Raw genomic sequence first — 6,519 nt, forward strand, 5'->3', positions numbered from 1 at the left:
CAAAGCTTCAAGGACAGACAAAAGATAGGATGCTGAGAATGATGGTCAATATAATATCCATTCTATCATGGACTTCTCTCCAGATCCTAAAGAAAACTACTACTAAGTTTTCTTTTTTTTAAGAACAAACAAAACAACTATCTCACAACTCTGTAATACATAAAGAACACATTCTTAATTTTCTAAAATAATTTTTTGGAAAAAGAATCACAAATCCCATTTCATCAGAGCCGTCCCATTGAGAACACCAGTGCATTATTATCAAGAGTCCTGGCTGTTCCAAAAGACCACCAGGATGGCTAAATAGTACAAAGAAGAGCTTTATTGGTTATATCAGTTTGCAAACTGGGAAGAGATAAGGCTCCGGTGTGACCCAAACGTGCTCTCCCTTCAGAGAGGGGAATAACAGGTACGACTTTATGGCCTATATGGCTGTATCACACAGTAGAGTCGTACATATTAGTATGTGACCATTTATCATTTGTAATGGGGATTTTAGGATTATGATATTTCTTAACATTTAAAAAACTATTTTTCAGAGAATGATTTCAAAGGAAGGATATAAATATCTGCCCCTTCTTGCTCTGGTTTTTAGTAAACAGACTGTTTTGGAAACAAAGAGACAGTAAACTGGTTTACTTTAGTCCCTGATAAGACACGTTCGTCTACCTAACTGTATATCTAGCAATGCATATCTTTTGGCTCAATATCGAGAAAATGTCCAAAAAATGTCACATCCGTTCCCTCTGCTTATCTGTTCCCAAGATAGACTTAACGTTCTACTTGGCTTGACTAAAGCTTAGACAGATGAGTGTATTCCTCACTTGAGGTCCTTGACCTCCCTCTTTACAGGGCATTTACTTAAAAAAAAAAAAAAAGAACCAAAAAACAAACAAATATTCATAATTGTAAATCCCTTTTCTGTTCCTTTGAGATGCAAATTTTTTTTTTTTTTTTTTTTTTTTTTTTTTTTTTTTTTTTTTTTAAGAGATACAGCAAATTTAATGAGTGGCTGGAGTGGAGAAGCATTTCAGACATGTTGTGACTACAGGCATAAATGTGAGAACTTGTAGGTTTTTTTTTTTTTTTTTTTTTTTTTTTGAGACCTAGTTTAGCCCTTGTTGCCCAGGCTGAAGTGCAGCGGCGCAATCTCAGCTCACCACAACCTCCGCCTCCCTGGTTCAAGCGATTCTCATGCCTCAGCCTCCTGAGTAGCTGGGATTACAGGTGACTGCCACCACTCCTGGCTAATTTTTGTATTTTTAATAGAGACGGAGTTTTGCCATGTTGGCCAGGCTGGTCTCGAACTGCTGACCTCAGGTGAACCACTCATCTTGGCCTCCCAAGAGATATAAATCTTTTAAAAGGGTTCTTACGAGTTTTACAAGTCAGGGCTGTTTCTCAAGGATCTGAAAGTCATATCTTCAAAATGTAATCATAGGGAGATAGCATCAACCCCTTCCAGTATCTGGGAAGGGATAACTTATGAAGAATGCCTTGCTCCAAGTTGTGAAACAACCTCGTGTCATAAAAATATGAGAAAGCTTACTTTGTTTTGAAGGGGGTAAGAGGCAATGCCAATTATCAAAAGGAATGGCCCATGATCTTCTCTATGCAGCTTTTTAAAACCTCCAGTCTTTTCTTTGAATTGAAGGTAAGCTCAGACTGCTTCTGGCCTCCACTCCACTGCAATAGCCTTGAGTAAAATCTCCCTGATTGTCTACTCAAATTTTCTTCTGATATCTGCTAAAATACCAATTCTACATCTGCCTAATTTTGTAAATGTGTAAGAAAAGCATATTAAAAATGAAATAAAATATCAAAAGATAAATTAAATGGTGACCTAACCCAAATTTTTAATACATTGTTTCAAAGAGTCTGGAAATAATTGAGAAAATCAGTGACTTAGGTCAGTATATTCAAAAGTCTGTTTCATGAAACACTAGCCCCCAGAATGCTATAAGGAATATATTTCTCTGGGTAAATAATTGTGAAAAATGCTGCATGTTATATTATCAACATGAAGATTCAATTGCACAGTTTATAAAATCTAAGCATTTTGCGGTAAACCATGAGAATGTCTATAACTCAATAATTCCAAATTTATTTTTCTAAGGAAGTTTTCTAATTGGCTTAGGATTCTCTTTCTAGAGCTCATTTACTGTACATACACATACTATATTGAGTAAACCTACAAGTTAGGAAGAATATTAAAATTTACTAAAATTATTTTGATCTTTAATATTATCCTAATTGAGTTTTTATAGCAGGATTTGGCACATTTTTGTGTTTTAATTTTAAATACTTTTATCAGCTTCTTATTTCTCCTAAAACAAAACCAAAGTACTATAAAGTAGCATTCCAAATTTGTGTGTTGCCCCAGCTATCATTGACCCCATCTGTTTATGCTTCTGCAAAAGAAGCTATGTATAATTTTTATGACTTTTCTTTTTTTACTGTTGTAAACATGGTTTCTTCTGTCTGTGACCCCCTCCCAGTTTCACCCTCCTGAAATATATTTATTGGTCTTTTAAGGCCCAGTGCAAACACTGCGGTGTCCATGATAAAATGGTGTTAAACATCCATGTCAGCCCACTTTTACAGGAAAAACCTCCTGTACGGAGACTGGAAGAGTAGATTCTGTTCTCTGCAACTAAATCCTGACCTTTAAAAAGTCATATCTTCTGAGAATTCTCTCATTTTGGGGTTATTTAGCTGTTTCCTTATGGCAATTTGTATACATTAAGAGTAAGGGTTAATTTTTATTTTATGCTTATTCCCTACAGTGAAATCTTACCACACTTTATAATTGCCACTTCATTCTTAAAAAAAAAAAAAAAAAAAAAAAAAAAATCCTTTTTGGTTTGTATTAATATTTTTGTTGACCTTTCAAACTACCACATTAGTGAATTCATTTTTTAATCACAAATACATGCTTAATTTTAATAAATGTCCTTATGAAATCTATTAGGATAATTGCTATAATACACTCCTTGACAGTTTATATTAATTTCGAATGTCTTTTTGTTTTTTTTTTTTTTGAGACGGAGCCTCGCTCTGTCGCCAACGCTGGAGTGCAGTGGCGCCATCTTGGCTCACTGCAACCTCTGCCTCCCAAGTAGCTGGGATTACAGGCACGTGCCACACGCCCAGCTAGTTTTTTGTATTTTTTAATAGAGACGGGGTTTCACGGTGTTAGCCAGGATGGTCTCAATAACTTGACCTCGTGATCCGCCCGCCTCGGCCTCCCAAAGTGCTGGGATTACAGGCGTGATCAAATGTTATTTTTTAAAATCAACTAGACATATGATTAGGTTATCTTCATTCACTTTTCCATAATAAACTCACAGATTTATTTTTCAATTACATAATTTTTTTGTTTCTTAGTGAACTAAATTTGACCACTGCATTTATTAATCCCTTTTCTTAAATTTTGGTTTATTTTCTAATATGTTGTTATGATATTTTGATCAATGTTTCTTCTTTGCCAAATATTAGAATCACCTTTGGCATTTAATTTAAGAAAAACAAATTAAAAAACCCAGCTCCGGATGCCAAATGCATTTCCAGAGTTTCTAATTTATTTAACATTAGATGGGAGTTATTAAAAAAATCTAATATGCAGCTATAGTTAAAATAATTTGGTTTCAATATTTCATGTTAATATCAACATTTTTAAAGTTATAAACTTTCCATCAATTATTTTTATGATGTTATTTCATAATTTTTGTTAGGTATCACTGTCCTATTATTATGTATTATATAATTACAGTTGTAACTTACTCATTTTTTTCAATTAATAAAAAGTTTTTTATTACTATCTAGTTATATTCGTTTGGTTATTATTAAACTTGAATTATAGTACCATTATATTATAATAAAATACAATTTATATTTTCTATTATTTGCAAATTATGGAGGTTTGTGTTTTTTTAAATACTGGCTTTGATTATGAAAAAAGAAACATTAACTTTCTTTTGCCTATACATTGCTTTTTCCAACTTAATTACCATTTTACTAATAATAACAACAATATAAATAGAAATATATAACTATATCAAATATTCACTTTTTGAGATAATCTCAAAGAAAGAGAAATATTTAAAATTTCACAGTAAAATTGTGGTTTAATAACTTTTGAATTTGTAATTTTTATCCTTAGCTATTTTATGTAATGTGTTATTTTGATAGATAAATGCTACACTGAATTATACATATTTTCAATATTATAAAATGTTTTATTTGGTTTAATGTAATTATTTTTTGTAAGGTTTTAATTAGAATATCATATCTCTTGCTTTTATGTGTTTCTCTCATGTATTTTTTTGTGTTGTTACTTTTAACTAGTCCCATTAAATTTTTACATGTGCCTTTTAAGCAATTAATTAACTTTGTTTTTAAACAAGATTTGGGAAATTTTAACTTCATATGTTAATATTAACTTGTAAACATTGTCATTTGCATTAAATCTGATCTTTTCTTGGTCATCTTTTAGAGGTTCTTTTTTTAATGCTTTTTAAAATTATTTAATGAAAAGTACATCTTTTTTTTTTTTTTTTTACCCACTGACAATTTGTAATATAATATTTGAAACAACTACATTCTATTCATTTATCTCAAAACACTTGTACGTATATTTCTCTAGTTTGAATATCTGATAAGAAAAAATGAGCTATTCCCCACAAGGCAGTCATGTACGATAGAGAAATCAGAATGATTTTCCTCTCCTCCAATCCCCCTCCACTTTCCAGTTTTTGTTTATGAAATACAGGATTTTAAGTTAGTTATTATCACAATTAGTTTAAAAATTTTTATTAACATGTGCTTTCACTGTTAAATATGTATGGTGTTTTATTCTGTTCAATAACATCTATAAAAAGTTTTTACTGAACTAAAGATATAATGAAACCAATTCAGAATATCAATATTAGTTAAAGTAGTACTCAGACTGACCATTCTAATGTAAAAATACCAAGCTTTCATACCACACAATTATTCTTGAAATTAGTATCAAGATCGTTCCATCACTATATTCATAGAGTATTTTGTTGCAAATCCCAAATCAATTTATGTATCTATTCTCTTAAATTTTCTATGCTTGCTAGTACCAGGAGCAAAAACAGTAATTTTAAAATAGATACTTGCACACAAGCAATGTGAAGTAGACAAGAAAACTGCAAGTTTTTCCTTCTAGTTCAGTGATTTATGTCTCTAGATAACAAAGTGACACCTATTTTCTGTATTTTTAATACATTTATATGGAAAAAAATCGTTCTGGAATCTAGATCACAGTAATAGTAGAGAATTGATTTAATGGACTATACCAATCATCTTTAAATGTTCTAAAAATTCTCTTTCCTGAGTCAAGAACAATTTACAATATTCTAATTGGATTAACTGCATTTTACTTTACAGAAATAAGAATTTAATAAATAAGAAGGGTGGGAGAAAACTTTTTGAGATGATGGGTATGTTTATAATAAAGATTGTGATGATGATTTCATGAGCGCATACTCATCCCCACACTCATCAAGTTGTATACATTACATGTGCACAGCTTTTTGTATTGCCAATCATACGTCGATGAAGTGTTTCTAAAAAATGAAAGATAAGAATGCATTGCATATTTTAAGAAACACTATAGTTTACATGTAAAACAATATGAGTTTTGATATCAAACAATGGTGGACTGGCGTTTCAACTCTCTGCTTATTATCTATATATAATTCTGCACAGTTTAATCTCTGGTGCTTCTGTTTTGCCTTGAAAGGTTCCTAGGTACCTCATGGAGTTGCTTTGACAGGGAATAAATCAATGAATGAAAAGCACTTAGCACCATTTCAGTTGTGTGCTAGCACTCAATAAATGTTAACTGGAGATTGGGTATCTATTGTGGCATATGTATGGTTAAGCAGTTATATCTTTTTGAATTTATTATGTATCATATGAAGAGTTGATATTCAAAATAGATACAGAAAAGTATCTGTAGTAGCCAAAGTGACCTAACCGATTAGAATAGTCCATATGCCTTACTTACTGGTGCCTACTTGCTAAAATCAGGAGGGTATATGATATGAAATTTAAAAATTATATACTAAAGAAAACTTCATGCATGTATCACTCTATAGTTATTCTTATATGTGCTTGTGTTTTGCCTCTTTACATATTAAAAAGTATAATGTAAATAAACAATGCTCTTATGATTTCCTGAGGAAACAAAACACATAATCAGGTTTTAAAGTAATTACCATATTAAATACAAGAGAAAAAAGGCAACACAAGAAAGATTAACTTGATACCATAAGCTATTTAATGTTATTTTTATAATATAATAGTAAAAACTAAAAGAGATAAATTAACATAATTTTAAAATTAAAATAGTTTTTAAGTTGAGATATGGAACTGAGATAATTGCAATTTAAATTACCTAGGATAGGAAAAAAATTAATGTAAATTTATATATTAAGAACATGTTCACCCTGTTTTTAAATGAATACCTACATAAGTTTAATATTTAAA

The sequence above is a fragment of the Macaca thibetana genome, chromosome 6, assembly GCF_024542745.1.
Source record: "Macaca thibetana thibetana isolate TM-01 chromosome 6, ASM2454274v1, whole genome shotgun sequence".
Lineage (NCBI taxonomy): Eukaryota > Metazoa > Chordata > Mammalia > Primates > Cercopithecidae > Macaca > Macaca thibetana.